Source organism: Aquarana catesbeiana, linkage group LG02 (assembly GCF_042186555.1).
Source record: "Aquarana catesbeiana isolate 2022-GZ linkage group LG02, ASM4218655v1, whole genome shotgun sequence".
Classification (NCBI taxonomy): domain Eukaryota; kingdom Metazoa; phylum Chordata; class Amphibia; order Anura; family Ranidae; genus Aquarana; species Aquarana catesbeiana.
The window spans coordinates 391,718,258-391,734,889 of NC_133325.1; the positions used below are offsets into that span (position 1 = coordinate 391,718,258).

The 16,632-nt window shown below is 42.3% G+C and overlaps 1 protein-coding gene across 3 annotated transcripts in view; it reads right to left on the reverse strand.

Moving 5' to 3' along the window:
• Nucleotides 1-16,632, reverse strand: part of POR (cytochrome p450 oxidoreductase) — a 156,202-nt gene that overhangs the window by 107,244 nt on the left and 32,326 nt on the right. Inside the window, exon 1 of one of the 3 annotated variants that reach the window (XM_073615211.1) lies at nt 4,951-5,204. The exons of 1 other annotated variant lie outside the window; for it this stretch is intronic. The gene's annotated coding sequence lies outside the window, so the exon portion shown is untranslated. Of the gene's footprint in view, nt 1-4,944; nt 5,205-16,632 lie in introns of those variants that run through there. One more of the 3 variants, XM_073615210.1, reaches the window with a different exon arrangement.

A 16,632-nucleotide genomic window follows, 5' to 3' on the forward strand; every position in this document is an offset into this window, starting at 1 on the left:
CGGTGCACATTTAGGAGATATTTCCTCTACCTATAGGTAAGCCTTATTCTAGGCTTACCTATAGGTAAAAATCACACTAAAGGGTTTACAACCACTTTAATGATTGGTAAACTGCAATTAAATTATGTTTTGAGTTTAATATAACTTTAATCCAATCTGTAAACCCCTGGATTTAAAGTGGAAATTCACTCTTCCTATGAACATTTTGAATCCTTATGCTGCTAGTATTAGTAAATAGATATACTTTCATATCAAATTTACTGGTTTTAAACTTTTTTTTACATTTCTTCAGTTACCTCCTGGATGCCAGGCCTAGCAAATTATGTCATACATCCCAGGAAGGAAGGAGGGGTTTTCTCAGCCAAGCACAACCTCCTGCATGCATGCCTGAGCTAAGGGGAGATGGATTCCAGGAAGTAACTGCTACATGAATCATTTGCACTTATACTCAGGATGGCAACAGCCAGAAATGCTAGGGGACGGGGTTTCAAAGTGATTTCCCAGCAAAATAAAGCATGGAGACATGAATGGGTGGGGGAGTTTGTTTTGATTATTAAAAATTAGATAAACTGTGTTTTTGGTTTGTGGTGCTCAAGTACAGTGAAGCTTTGCTTCTTTCCTTCTGCTCTGTCTATAGCCAGCTTAGGACAATAGTTAAACCATTTGCCGATGACTACAGCATAGAGCTGCACAATTAATCGTAAAAAAAAAAAAAAAAAAAATTTAAAAATTGCGATCTCGATTCAACCTCCCTCCCAATCTTTAACACAGCAGGTCCACGATTCAGTGCAGAGTTCTCTGCTTGCAGCTGACAGCTGTCACAACAAAAAGAACAGGCAGTCTGCCAAGTTTCACAACATTCCTCAGGGCTGAGATAACTATAAATAATGTAACCTTTGGTTCTTTAGATCAAAGGATTGCACTTTGGTCTCTAAATGAGGTCAGTTTATCCACTTAAAAGGACAAAACCTTTTTCTGACACTTGTTGCTTACAAGTTAAAATCTGTATATATATATATATATATATATATATATATATATATATATAATTTGTTTTTTAGCAGAGATGCAAGAGAATAAAATGGCGGTTGTTACAATATTTTATGTCACACTGTATTTGCGCAGCTATCTTTCAAACGCAATTTTTGGGGAAAAAATACACTTTAATCAATTTTAAAAAAACTCAACAGTAAAGTTAGTCCAATTTCTTTGTATAATGTGAAAGATGATATTATGCTGCGAGAATCGTGATCTTTATTCTAAGCCAAAACAAATCATGATTCTTATTTTAGCCAGAACCGTGCAGCATCTATTGACGTCTTCCCAAAACCCCACATCCCTGGGCACCCCTGGGCCACACATCGGGCACGCTCTGTGATTGCTGTGTCTTTCGCACACAGCTGATCACAGATCAAGGTAAAGGGCCAATCACAACAGCCCTTTACCCTGTGATGAGCTGTGTCCAATCACAGCTCATCACATGTAAACAAATGCTGGTTATTGGCATTTGCTTTCCTTGCGCATTGTCACTCTGTGAGAAAAGGAAAGCAGATAACTAGCTATCCTGTAAAAGGGGACATTTACACTGATAATCAGGGTATGGTCATCAGCGCAGATCAGTTCCTCCTTATCAGTGCAGCCCCATCAGCGCAGATCAGTGCCTCCTTATCAGTGCAGCCTCATCAGCGCAGATCAGTGCCTCCTTATCAGTGCAGCCTCATCAGCGCAGATCAGTGCCTCCTTATCAGTGCAGCCTCATCAGCGCAGATCAGTGCCTCCTTATCAGTGCAGCCTCATCAGCGCAGATCAGTGCCTCCTTATCAGTGCAGCCTCATCAGCGCAGATCAGTGCCTCCTTATCAGTGCAGCCTCATCAGCGCAGATCAGTGCCTCCTTATCAGTGCAGCCTCATCAGCGCAGATCAGTGCCTCCTTATCAGTGCAGCTCCATCAGCAAAGAAGAAAAAATAATTTTTTTGAAAAATTTTATACACAGAAACGAAGAAAAAGTTTGAGTTTTTTTTTCCCCGAATTTTCTCTTTCTTTTTTCGTTTATTTTGCAAAAAATAAAAAACCCAGTGATGATTAAGTACCACCCAAAGAAAGCTCTATTTGTGTGAAAAAAATTATATACATTTCATATGGGTACAGTGTTGCAAAACCACACAATCATCATTCAAAAAGTGACAGTAATGAAAGCCGAAAATTGGCCTGGGCAGGAAGGGGGTGAAAGTGCCAGTGGGCAAGTGGTTGAAAAACAAAACAAAACAAAAAACTGTTTATGGGCTATTAACAAAGGTTCGTTTTCATATACTGTAGTTAATGTCATATTTTTATTATTGATCTGTGAAAACATACACAATACAGGCATCCTCACACTGTTCCCATACAGGCATATCACTATGATGTTCTGTGGCTTCAGAAAGTGCACCAAAGATGCAGCATGCAGTAGTTTTGGTGCGCTTTTTAAAACCGCAGGACCTCATAGAAGTCTATGGGAAAGTGCAGCCAACATGTGCGGAAACCGTGGGTTAGCTGCACTTTAGCAAAAGCGCAGTGTGAAGCCACCCTACACTGAAAAAAACATGCTTTCTGTAAAACAATTTCCCTATACTTTGGAACGATTAACAAATGAGATGAACGGCAGAATTCAATCTAAACAGGTGTTCTGAAGCTAACACGGGTTAAAGCAACAGGCAAAGACATTATTATTCTAATTTCCAGTTCTTTTACCCTTTAAAATAAGTAGAATAAACATCATTTTTGCAACGCAATACCAAAGGAGAGCATTTCAGTACAGACTGTGAGGAAGTTAGTGACATACGTATAGGCCCATAGCTAATTTCTGAACATTGCCCTAGACCAGTGCTCAACTTCCAGAGCTGTGTAGCCCCTGACATCAGCATAGGGCCACATAATATTCAGTGATTGAGATGCTACAGTAAGCTCTCAGAGACCGTGGGCGGGGAATGACACAACACGAGATGGTTAGAGAGTGCAGACATGATACAAGAGAAGGTCAGAGAGTGCAGACATGATACAAGAGAAGGTCAGAGAGTGCAGACATGATACAAGAGAAGGTCAGAGAGTGCAGACATGATACAAGAGAAGGTCAGAGAGTGCAGACATGATACAAGAGAAGGTCAGAGAGTGCAGACATGATACAAGAGAAGGTCAGAGAGTGCAGACATGATACAAGAGAAGGTCAGAGAGTGCAGACATGATACAAGAGAAGGTCAGAGAGTGCAGACATGATACAAGAGAAGGTCAGAGAGTGCAGACATGATACAAGAGAAGGTCAGAGAGTGCAGACATGATACAAGAGAAGGTCAGAGAGTGCAGACATGATACAAGAGAAGGTCAGAGAGTGCAGACATGATACAAGAGAAGGTCAGAGAGTGCAGACATGATACAAGAGATGGTCAGAGAGTGCAGACATGATACAAGAGATGGTCAGAGAGTGCAGACATGATACAAGAGATGGTCAGAGAGTGCAGACATGATACAAGAGATGGTCAGAGAGTGCAGACATGATACAAGAGATGGTCAGAGAGTGCAGACATGATACAAGAGATGGTCAGAGAGTGCAGACATGATACAAGAGATGGTCAGAGAGTGCAGACATGATACAAGAGATGGCCAGAGAGTGCAGACATGATACAAGAGATGGCCAGAGAGTGCAGACATGATACAAGAGAAGGCCAGAGAGTGCAGACATGATACAAGAGAAGGCCAGAGAGTGCAGACATGATACAAGAGAAGGCCAGAGAGTGCAGACATGATACAAGAGATGGTCAGAGAGTGCAGACATGATACAAGAGATGGTCAGAGAGTGCAGACATGATACAAGAGAAGGTCAGAGAGTGCAGACATGATACAAGAGAAGGTCAGAGAGTGCAGACATGATACAAGAGAAGGTCAGAGAGTGCAGACATGATACAAGAGAAGGTCAGAGAGTGCAGACATGATACAAGAGATGGTCAGAGAGTGCAGACATGATACAAGAGAAGGTCAGAGAGTGCAGACATGATACAAGAGAAGGTCAGAGAGTGCAGACATGATACAAGAGAAGGTCAGAGAGTGCAGACATGATACAAGAGACGGTCAGAGAGTGCAGACATGATACAAGAGACGGTCAGAGAGTGCAGACATGATACAAGAGACGGTCAGAGAGTGCAGACATGATACAAGAGACGGTCAGAGAGTGCAGACATGATACAAGAGACGGTCAGAGAGTGCAGACATGATACAAGAGACGGTCAGAGAGTGCAGACATGATACAAGAGACGGTCAGAGAGTGCAGACATGATACAAGAGACGGTCAGAGAGTGCAGACATGATACAAGAGACGGTCAGAGAGTGCAGACATGATACGAGAGAAGGTCAGAGAGTAGGCATATGCTTCAGAAAGCTGGTATAGACCGATTACATGAGACTGCTAGAGATCACTACTGTGATATTTCTCTAAGTAAGAACAGCAAAAAGTAAGATTGTGGTAAAGAAACACACCAAGTCATTTAAGTATTAGAACTCAGTCTACGGAATATGTTCCCTTCTCTGACCTGTGTAAGGAAAACACAGTCTACTCCCTTCAGGGGCCCCAAATTCTATACCAAAGGGCCACATGTCCCCCAGACCGAGCAGCCAGCCCCTATGCCATGAAGAAGGTAAGCCTCTGCTAGACCCGAAGTGGTGAGCATTGGTCATATAAATGCTAATTTCCCCTTAGAGTTGCCATGACAGCCCATATTCTGTCTCTGAGATCAATGACATTCATTGCAGGCTGTCAGTTCCGGCTCTAGGACCCACCGGTGACACCTCCCATGGGGGGGGGGGGGGTTGCGTCTCCTTGACAACGTACGTAGGCAATGCGTGTCACTAAAGTGGTCGCACTACGGAAGGCCGTGCAAACCGTGCTAGGTTGTAAAATGCAGTGCCACACTCACCCGCACCTGTCCTCTCAGCACCACACAGCAAGAACAATGCTCCGCGCTGTCCCCGGCTTCAGGCCACTGGAACGTCAGCTGACTCGAGGACGTCGCCAACACACACAGAACAGGGGTGTATGACAACCATCCAAAGGCGCGAACAACCCGCGGCCTGTATCACCACCGTGTGAATTTGTGCGAATATTAGCAGCTGATAGGAAACATATTTCATTCATTACATATCTGAAGTATCCGCTAAATTGCACCTATATTAATGGAGCCAATTGTGCTGCGCCCCTTTCTCGGCGAAAGCTCGTGTTGGTACAGCCCAAACCCCGCCTTCTTCCGTGGCCAAGTCTTACCGGAGAACAGAGAACCTATTAGCGTTGAGAGGGCCTCTGGAATGGGGGCGGGGCCTAGGGACTGACGTCACCCGAGGAGAAGTTGGGCAGAGGTTAGAGTATTATTAAAGGGACAGTAGGGTTGTGATATTACGTAACGAGTGTAGGTGGACGCGTGCAGCAACGTGCAACACTGTGAAATAGCACGTTCTTCAGTAGGAAAGTAGTATGATGAAAATGTAAAGTAACCTGGAAGTACCGGTAGTAGTGGTGAAGGCAACTATACTACTCTCTTACATAATAGAGGAAATGAACATGCTCTGATTTGAGCTCAATCACTTGTATCTGGTGATTTTACATAAGATCATATTGATTTGATTCATCTGGGAGAAAAATACATTAGAAAGTTCAATCAAGCACCAAAAGCGCTGAATAAAATAGTTTGATGCAATCGGATCATGTAATCAAAATTGATCGTAACAAGTTTGGAAAAGTGATCTTAAATAATTATCATGTGTAAAATGGTCTGTGTATCTTAAAAAAAAATCAATATGTAGTAAGGTCTCCGGCCTCCTTTGGTCTGATGAGAACCTCTAGGGCCAGAGAGCTGACATCCTTCTGTATGTAGTGGGTTGTGAGGCATGGTGGGTGCAGAGTAGTTAAGTTATTGGGTGCCAGACACTTCTTGAATGCAAAAGAAAGTTTTAAAGGAGAGAGGGTTAGGGCCAGGACACCCTTAGGTAGTTGCAAGATTGATTGGCAGGCTCCGAGACTTCAATAGTAGGACAGCCATGCAGGGTAAGGCACACAGCCGGACACCAAATCTGCATGTGCAGGAATGCAGTCTCCTATGGCCACAGGCTTTAACAGTTCCAAACACAAGGCTTAACAGTTCCTTCACTTTCACTACAACGTCTTGTATTTCAGTACACCTGAGCTCCCGGTCTCTCACTAGTCCTGCTGATTAACTGCCACTGAATCCCTTGAGGTCCTCCAATCTTCACTGTAGTATCTTCCTCAAGCGTCACCCCTGCCTCTCTGCTGAGTCCCTAGCTTGGCACTCTAGATACCTCTCAAGCTTAACCCCACTGGCCTGCTCTGTCCCTAGCTTGACGCACAAGGCTGCTCTGCAAGCGTCCCTGGCTTGATTCCCACTGAAGTTGCCCGATTCTTCACCGTCCCCGGTTGGCGAGAATACTGCTCCAGTACTCGCTTCAATTACTCACTGTGGTCCCTGGTAATAAGGCGGATAGTCCCTTACTGGTGACAGCTTCCCCTCTACCTCTGACCACGACAGGTTCTCCAGCCGGCAGAACCGTCACTTTTGGTTGAACTGCAAGCTGCAATCCCAACCCTCTGCTGCTCTCTTGCTTCTGGATAGGCCCTCAGACAGCCTAGCAGCTAGATGTGCCCAGGATTGGCCCAATCGCCAGCCTAACAGCCCAGGCAGTACAACACGCGTCCATCCAGACAGCCGTCCAGGTGGCACAGAACATAGATCACCTGACTTCACCCAAATATAAAGGCTCTCCCAGCAGACCTCCCCCGAGGTGTGCAGCATTTCCAATGAGTACCACAGAGTTTGTACCGGTTTCCACACACTCAGAAGTTGAACCTCTGTCGCAGTCTCAAGTTTTTTGTGGACTCATGTTTTCTTCTAAGATTGCCCTGTATTTGGCTCCATCCATCTTCCCATCAACTCTGACCAGTATCCCTGTTGAAGAAAAGCATCCCCACATAAGGGTTTTTAAGCATAATTACCAAAGGTATGTGTATAGCCATGTCTCCTGAGCTTACGATTTTCAGAACAGCCTCCGCTATCCGGTCCCAACACCAGGGCCCCCTGGTCCGCGAGCACCCCAAGAGAGGGAGAGGAGGCGGACCGGGGGGCCCTGATGTTGGGACCGGATAGTGGAGGCTGTTCTGAAAATCGTAACCTCAGGAGACATGGCTATACACATACCTTTGGTAATTATGCTTAAAAACCCTTATTATATATAACTGTGCTCAGTTTTCACAACTGTACAACCATATTGGTATTATTTCTTCATGTATACAAAATTCTTTCACAGTGCATGCATTTCCTCTGAAGAAGACCCTATGGGGTCGAAACGCGTCAGCACTATCCAAGCGCTTTTGTAGTGCACGATTTATGTATAGCTTTGTACATGCTCCTATGCCTTTTATAACTTTGTGTACACAGCTCATGTTTTTACTCTAATGTCCCATGTTTAATAAGGCTACCTTTTAAATCACAGAACATCTGCATTGTTGTTCGCTGCTTTGAAAGCCTCTTCATCCTTTGGGGGAAAATTCCTGTTTCTAAATCATCTTGAGGGTGTGCAGCCTTCCTTTCTCAGGTGTCTTCTCTCTTTTTGAAAAAATACATTTTGGTCTCATCTGACCAAAGCTTCTTCCACATGTTTGCTGTGTCCCCCACATGGCTTCTCGCAAACTGCAAATGGGACTTCTTATGGCTTTCTTTCAACAATGGCTTTCTTCTTGCCACTCTTCCATAAGAGCCAGATTTGTGGAGTGCACGACTAATAGTTGTCCTGTGGACAAATTCTCCCACCCGAGCTGTGGATCTCTTCAGCTCCTCCAGAGTTACCATGGGCCTTTTGGCTGCTTCTCTGATTAATGCTCTCCTTGCCTGGCCTGTCAGTTTAGATGGACAGCCATGTCTTGGTAGATTTGCAGTTGTGCCATACTCTTTCCATTTTCTGATGATGGATTGAACAGTGCTCTGTGGGATGTTCAAAGCTTGGGATATTATTTTATAACCTAACCCTGCTTTAAACTTTTCCACTGACCTGTTTGGTGTGTTCATTGGCCTTCATGATACTGTTTGTTCACCGGGGCTCTCTAACAAACCTCTGAGGGCTTCACAGAACAGCTGCACTTATACTGAGTTTAAATTATATACAGGTGGACTCTATTTACTTATTAGTTGACTTCTGAAGGCAATTGGTTCCACTAGATTTTAGTTAGGGGTATCAGAGTAAAGGGGGCTTAAAACAAATGCACACCACACTTTTCAAATATTTATTTGAAAAAAAATTGAAAACCATTTATCATTTTCCTTCCACTTCACCAATATGTGCCACTTTGTGTTAGTCCATCACATAAAACCCCAACATTGTAACATGACAAAATGTGGAAAATTTCAAGGGGTATGAATACTTTTTCAAGGCACTGTATATAATATATATATAAATATATATATGGATATATATATGGTTTTATATATATATATATATATATATATATATATATATATATATATACTAAAAGACGGGACCAGTGCTTCAATGCAATTCTTCTTTACTTCAATATTCAATCCAAAATGTACAAAATGCAAGCCACTGTTCAGTTGCAAGCATCACTGCTCTTCATCAGGCTTATTTGGCTGTGTGGATACACACACAGCATTGGTTCCGTCTTTTATTCTATTTTTCATATTGGTGGAGCAGTGGGAGTCCACCCTGACTGTGCTTTGATCTAAACAGACTGAAAGAAAAGAAGGTAACCCACCCATTGATTTATATATATATATATATATATATATATATATATATATATATATACACATATACATATATACAGTGGATATTTGTACTCTTCTACTGACTGATACCTTTTAACAATGAGATCCCTCTGATGCTTGGGAAGCTCTCTGCGGACCATGGCTTTTACTGTAGGATGTGACTAAGAAAATGTCAGGAAAGACCTACTAGAACAGCTGAACTTTGTTTGGGGTTAATCAAAGGCACTTTAAATGATTTCAGGTATGTACTGACTCCTATTTAACATGAGTTTGAATGTGATTGCTTAATTCTGAACGCAGCTACATCCCCAGGGTGTGCACACTTATGCAACCACATTATTTTTCTTTTTTTTTTTTTTTTTTACTTCCCTCCACCCAAAAGATTTCAGTTTGTTTTTCAGGTGAGTTGTACAGTTTATAGGTCACATTAAAGGTGGAAAAAGTTCTGAAATGATTTATCTTTGTCTCATTTTTTTACAGCACAGAAACAGGGGTGTGTAGACTTTTTATATCCACTGTGTGTATATATATATATATATATATATATATAGATATATATATATATATATATATATATCTATATATATATATAGATATGTCTATATCGATATATATATAGATATAGATATATATATATATATCTATATCTATAGATATAGATATATATATATATTAAAAAAAAACAAGTATTGTGACGCCTGCCTTTACACGCATATGAACTTGTCTGGCCTGCACAGAGTCCTGAGCTCAATCCGATGAAACACCTTTGAAATGAATTAGATGGAGCCTGCGAGCCAGGCCTTCTCGTCCAACATCAGTGCCTGACCTCACAAATGGAAGAAGAATGGTCAAACATTCCCATAGACACGCTCCTACACCTTGTGGACAGCCTTCCCAGAAGAGTTGAAGCTGTTATAGCTACAAAGGGTGGGCCAACTCAATATTGAACCCTACGGACTAGGAGTGGGATGCCATTAAAGTTTGGGTACTTGTAAAGGCAGGCCTCCCAATAATTTTGACAATATAGTGTATGTATATATATATATATATATATATATATATATATATATATATATATATATATATATATATATGTGTGTGTGCTATAGGTTTAAACGGGTTAGGGTCGGTTCACACTGGGGCGACTTGGGATCCGGCTTGTACGCCCTCAAGTCGCCCCAAGTCGCCCCAAGTCGCTTTGTATTTAGATTAACATGGTAGGCAATGGGAGCATCTTAATTGACACTACTGAAGTCGCTCCGACTTCAGAAAAGGTTCCTGTACTACTTCTATCCGACTTGTAGGCGACTTGTACCCATTCAACTCAATGTAAGTCGCCTGCAAGTCGGATCTCTCTGTAAAGTCAAGCGACTTTGCAGAGAAAACCCCTCCCTCCCCCCCTCCCTCCCAGAGAGGTGATTGGCCACAGGCAAAGTCGCCTGTCATGGAGGCGACTTCAAGTCGCCTCGTAATTTGCCGAAGTCGCGCTGAAATCGCGCTAAAGTCGCGCTGAAGCCGCGTTGAAGTCGCGGTACAAAGTCGCGCTAAAGTCGTGTTGCCCATGTGTGAACCGACCCTTAAGGTGCTTCCTGTACTTTCAGCTCAAAGGAATGTCAGTGTAAATAAGTGGAAGGCAAAAATCTTCAACATGTGCCAGATTCCTAAATTTGAGATCTGGGTGGATTGATCCTTATAGTGCAATACATCCGTAACAATAGGATTTAGGAGTTGCAGAAAAGCTATATTAAGCTTGTGTATTATATAGTCAGCAGAACACTGATGAAAGGGTTCTGTAATAGTCCTATGCCCTACCTTAAGTGAGAGCAACTGAGTTTGCAGAAAGGGAAACACCTTATTGTGTGTGGGTGCCATAATATCTCACATGACAACAACGTGAAACATAATCTTCTGTAACCAGAGTTCATGTTTGTCTTTGCTACATGTGCAGTAGTAAATGTTGCAATAATTTTGAACACTTTATTTCAATGCGCAGCTACAGTGCCTTGAATACCTCTTGAACTTTTCCACATTTTATCATGTTACAACCAAAAATGTAAATGTATTTTATTGGGATATTATGTGATAGACCAACACAAAGTGGCACATAATTGTGAAGTGGAAGGAAAATTATAAATTCTTTTAATTTTTTTTTTTTTTTTACAAATAAATATGTGAAAAGTGTGGCGTGCATTTGTATTCAGCCCCACTGAGTCAATGCTTTGTAGAACCACCTTTCACTGCAATTACAGCTGCAAGTCTTTTTGGGGATGTCTCTATCAGCTTTGTACATCTAGAAAGTGACATTTTTGCCCATTCTTCTTTACACAATATCTCAAGCTCTGTCAGATTGGATGGAGCGCATCTGTGAACAGCAATTTTGAAGTCTTGCCACAGATTCTCAATTGGATTTAGGTCTGGACTGGGCCATTCTAACACATGAATATGCTTTGATCTAAACCATTCCATTGTAGCTCTGATTGTATGTTTAGTGTCATTGTCCTGCTGGAAGGTGAACCTCCGCCCCAGTCTCAAGTCTTTTGCAGACTCTAACAGGTTTTCTTCTAAGATTTCCCTGTATTTGGCTCCATCCATCTTCTCATCAACTCTGACCAGCTTCCCTGTCGCTGCTGAAGAAAAGCATCCCCACAATATGATGCTGCCACCACCATGTTTCACAGTGAGGATGGTGTGATCAGGGTGATGTGCAGTGTAGTGTTTTGCTTTTAAGCCAAAAAGTTAAATTTTTGGTCTCATCTGACCAGAGCACCTTCTTCCACATGTTTGCTGTGTGTCTCACATGGCTTCTCGCAAACTGCAAACGACACTTCTTATGGCTTTCTTTCAACAATGGCTTTCTTCTTGCCACTCTTCCATAAGAGCCAGATTTGGGTAGTGCACGACTAATGGTTATCCTGTGGACAGATTCTCTCACCTGAGCTGTGGATCTGTGCAGCTCCTCCAGAGTTACCATGGGCCTCTTGGCTGCTTCTCTGATTAATGCTCTCCTCTTTGCCTGGCCTGTCAATTTAGGTGAACGGTCATGTCTTGGTAGATTTGCAGTTGTGCCATACTCTTTCCATTTGCAGATGATGGACTGAACAGTGCTCTGTGAGATGTTCAAAATGTGGGATATTTTTCTATAACTTACCCCTGCTTTAAACCTCTCCACAACTTTATCCCTGACCTGTTGTCATGAATCTGCAGTAATGATTCATGTTCTGTCTGTCTGCTTACCTCTCTGCTTGTGTTCAGCTTAGAGACCATGCGCTTCTCACCTGTGTGCTTAAGTAATCTTCCCTCAGCAAGGCTCCACCCCAGTCTCTAGCAGGAAACACTATTTAACCTTGTGCACTGCAAGCCAAGCCTTGCCGATCAACATTAGTGTGTTAGGATTCCTGTGTGGTTCTTGCCGTGCTCTACGTCTGTTTCCGTATACTGACTTTGGCTTGTTCTGTTGACTATCCCTGTCCACTTGATACCCCGACCTTTAGCGTGTTCTCCTGTCTATCCTAGTCTGCTTATTGCCCCAACCCCTGGCTTGTCCTCCTGACTATCCCTTGTTGTCCTGGACTACTGCTTTCTCTCTATCCACCAGTAGCCAACCATGAGCGCGAGCTGGGAGACCCTGGTGAAAACCTGCTGGCTCTTAGACTGTGCGCCCTGGGGAATCTCATGCTGTAGCACCCAGTGTGATCCGTGTCGGGGGTCCAGTGGACCTGCTTTCCTTAACCACCCAGAGCTCCATCCGCAGCAGTCAGCCGAAGGAACACACCTGTCTGGTGTGTTCCTTGGCCTTTCATGATGCTGTTTGTTCACTAAGGTTCTCTAACAAACCTCTGAGGGCTTAGCAGAACAGCTGTATTTATACTGAGATTAAATTACACACAGGTGGACTCTTTTTACTAATTTGGTGACTTCTGAAAGCAATTTGGTGACTTCTGAAAGCAAATGGTTCCACTAGATTTTAGTTGGGGGTATCAGAGTAAAGGGGGCTGAATACAAATGCACGCCACACTTTTCACATATTTATTTGTAAACAGTTTTGAAAACCATTTATCATTTTCCTTCCACTTCACAATTATGTACCACTTTGTGTTGGTCTATCACATAAAATCCCAATAAAATACATTTATGTTTTTGGTTGTAACATGACAAAATGTGGAAAATTTCAAGGGGTATGAATACTTTTTCAAGGCACTGTAATATGCTACTATATTTTTTTTTTGCATACTCTTATAATAACTGCCAACTATCCCCAAGATCATGTTAATGCCAACTAGTCACCCTCACAGAGCGTGTTGAAGTGATAAAACTCATTTTTTTACATCAATTTTTCTAAAATAACAAGTATACCATGTCTCTGTTTTTTGTTCTTAAAGTCTCTGTTTACTGATGCACCTCACGGCTATTAGTGTAGAGCAAGCAGTGTAGTTATTTGATCTGCTCTATGTGTACTAAAATTCCCATAGAGCTGAATATGTTTGCATGAAGATGTGTAGGACATCTCGGGGACAAGCAGGAAAGGCTGGCTACTTTCACATACACCAGTGGCCCTCTACTTGGCTTTATCTGGCCCTTGTGGCATTATTTCCCCTTCTGTCAGCAATAGTGGGGCATATTCCCTATCATTGACACTGTCACTAATCCTCCCACTGACACTAATGATGGCGCACTATTCTTCCCACTAACATCAATGATGGGGCACTATTACTCCCCCTGACACCAAGGATGGGGAACTATTCCTTCTGTTTTAACCAATGATGGAGCACTATTACTTTCCCTAATACCAATGCTAGGGCATTGTTTACTCCCACTGATGCCAGGACCTTTTCTACTCCCAATGGCCACAGTCTGGCCCCCTAAAATATTAAGAACAGTAAACTGGCCCTTTGTTTAGAAGGTTTGGAGACCCCTGAAGTACACAAAGGAGGCATGAAGAATGTAGTCACCCTAGAATAGGAAGTCTGAAAATAGCAGAATAGCATGCATTTGAGAGATAAAATAAAAGTAAATATATAAAAGGTACTTTCTACTTACCGTATATACTCGAGTATAAGCCGAGTTTTTCAGCACATTTTTTTGTGCTGAAAATGCCCCCCTCGGCTTATACTCGAGTCCTCCTCTGCAGCCTAATCCCCCCCCCCCCCCCCCCCGGCGCTGTGATACATTCAGTCTAATCGGCGGCCATGCAGTGTAACCAAGCACCATCAGTGTCCAGCCTATCACGGACGGTGTTCTGAGGAGAAAGGTCCCCCCATCGGATAGTGTTCGCTCTGTACTGCGCAGGCGCAGCATGGAGGACATAGAAGACGCCGAAAGGCTCCGAACATGAACACCTGTTCATGGGCTCTACATGGCGCCTGCGCACTTAATACTACATTCTGGCACACGCTCACACACAGTCCCAATATACCTCATGATCAGCTGTTCTTCTTCGGAGACTTTTGGCGTCTCCTTTGTCCTCCGTACTGCGCAAGTGCTGCGCCTGCGCAGTACAGAGCGGACACTATCTGATGGGGGGACCTTTCTCCTCAGAACATCGTCCGTGATAGGCTGAACACTGACTCACTGCTGGGAAACCAAGTCAGTGTTTGAGTCACAGAGGACGACACGGAGGACGACGAGGAGGAGGCGGCGCTTGTTTACACTGCATGGCCGCCGATTAGACTGAATGTATCACAGCGCCGGGGGATAAGAAGATGGGCACAGTGCCAGGAGATAACGCCGACACAACGCCGCTCAATGTATTTGAGGCTGGGGCATGAGGTTGAGGCATGAGGCATGAGGCATGAGGGATGAGGTTGAGGCATGAGGCTTGAAGCATGAGGTTGAGGCATGAGGTTGAGGTATGAGGCATGCAGATGGACATAGTGAAGCTGTAGATGGGCATTGTTGACCCTCTTTTCCACTTACAGTAGCTGCAGCATTCTCACCCTTGGCTTATACTCGAGTCAATAAATTTTCCCATATTGTTGTGGTAAAAGTAGGTACCTCGGCTTATATTCGGGTCGACTTATATTCGAGTATATACAGTATTTAACTCTTTTGCTGCCAGAGCCATTTTTGCACTTTTCACACGTTTAAGAAACCATTTTAGGAATAAGATTATGTAAACCCCCCATTCATTATATAAATTCTAAAAGCAGACACCCTAGAGAATAAAATAGTGGCAGTTACAATTTTTTATGTCCCACAATATTAGCTCACCGATTTACTAAAATGCTAATTTTCAGTAAAAATACACTAATGTAATTTTAGGGCACACATTATATGCAATTTTTAGGTAAAATATAAAAAATAAGGTTGCACTGAGTAAACACACAGATCCGTCTTCCTGCATAGCAGAAAGACAGGATCTGTGTGCTCTCCCCTATCAAATCCCACCAACAGGGACTCCTAAAAAATTGAAAATATATATATATATTGTAAAAAATAATAAAATTCAATTGTGAAAAATAATATAATAAAAATAAAAATCTACTAACACTGTCCACTGCCCTACTGACATTGTCCATTGCTCTACTGACTGACACCATCCAATGTCCTACTGACACCGATCACTGCCCTACTGACACAGTCCACTTTTCTAAGGCTGGCCATACACTATACAATTTTCTGATTCAATTTCCTTTAGATTTACCTTCAACTATGTAGTGCAAGGGCCTGTCTGATTGCATACAAATTGAAAGGGTTTAGGTTTGACCTCATATTATATGGTTTTGGTAAATCTAAAGGAAAGTTGAACAGGAAAATTGTATAGTGTATGGCCAGCTTTAATATTTAGTAAGAGCTTGCTAGTAAATGTCTTTAAAAAATAAGGGCCCTGAACCGGCAATCTCTTTCATGTTGTTCAGGTAGATCTCTGCCTCTCAATGGTTGCCTACCCCTGACATAGGAAATAAAAAGTCCCCTCTGTGATGCATTTTTGGTAACAGGTTCTCTTTAATGAGACATCAAGAATCTAAAAGATAGCTGCTACCAGGATGTGTGAAAGCGATCCGGTGGCGACAGAGCCCGCATATGAAAACGGTGTTCAAACCACACATGTGTGGTATCACTGTGATCGGTAGAGCGAGAGCAATAATTCAAGCCCTAGACCTCCTCTGTAACTCAAAACATGCAACCTGCAGAATTTTTTAATCATCGCCTATGGAGATTTTTAAGGGTAAAAGTTTGTCGCCATTCCACGAGCAGGTGCAATTTTGAAGCATGACATGTTGGGTATCAATTTACTCAGCATAACATTATTTTTCACAATATGAAAAAAAAATGGGCTTACTTTACTGTTGTCTTATTTTTTATTTACATTAAGTGTATCTTTTCCAAAAAAAGTGCGCTTGTAAGACCGCTGCGCAAATATGGTGTGACAGAAAGTATTGCAATGACCGCCATTTTATTCTCTAGGGTGTTAGAAAAAAAATGTATATTGTTTGGGGGTTCTAAGTAATTTTCTAGCAAAAAAAAAAAAAAGTGTTTTTAACTTGTAAACAACGAATCTCAAAGAGGCGTGATCCTTAAGTGGTTAATCTGACAGTCAACAGTTGGCTTGTCAGATTTACAAGAGTGTGTGTAAAACCTCCTGTTGCCAACGATGTACAATGCACATTAATGATAGTAAAAGGGTTGAATATATTACTTTTTTTAACTAAAAATATAAGTTTAGTAGCAATTTAAGTTACCCATGGGATATAAGATGAACAGAGAGTCACAATATGTCTAGTAACAGGTGTATTTTAATTAAAAAAAAAAAAATCATATAGGATAGGGTAAGAAAGAGTTAAAATCCCTGTCAGGGTTTTTATGCCATCTATGTCCCAT